The sequence below is a fragment of the Penaeus monodon genome, chromosome 31 (genome assembly GCF_015228065.2).
Source record: "Penaeus monodon isolate SGIC_2016 chromosome 31, NSTDA_Pmon_1, whole genome shotgun sequence".
Taxonomy (NCBI): Eukaryota; Metazoa; Arthropoda; class Malacostraca; order Decapoda; family Penaeidae; genus Penaeus; species Penaeus monodon.
In genome coordinates, this window is record NC_051416.1 from 1,032,437 (window position 1) to 1,032,911 (window position 475).

Consider the following 475-nt stretch of genomic DNA (forward strand, 5'->3'; position numbering starts at 1 on the left):
GATCACCTGTTTTCCCGTCGCCCTCAGCTTCACCTGTCTCCCCTCATGAATATCACAATTTCCCTCACGATCCCCTTGGTATGCCCCCCCCCCCCTCCACGACCGGCCTTCTGCTACCTCGTCAAAGCGGGTATTATTAGCAAAATAAAAAAAATATACATATACGAGTAAAGTTTTATTTTCATCTTTATTTGCCATCGAATTGGTGAGATCCACAGGTGGAATGCTCTCCTGGCGAATTTCAGATTTACAATAGCAAGTTTAAAAATGGCCTTTGGATCTGGATATTTTTGCAATAATTCCACCGAAGTGTTCCCGTGATTTACCTTTTTATTGAGTGCTGTAGAGGAAGGGCGACGTCTCACAGCGAAGTGGTCCTTCGGTAGGACGCCCTTGGGTCGAATCTTCCGTGTCTTCTGTCTCGGGTCTTATCACTTTACAAGAGCCGGGGACACAACGACAAACACTTCATTCA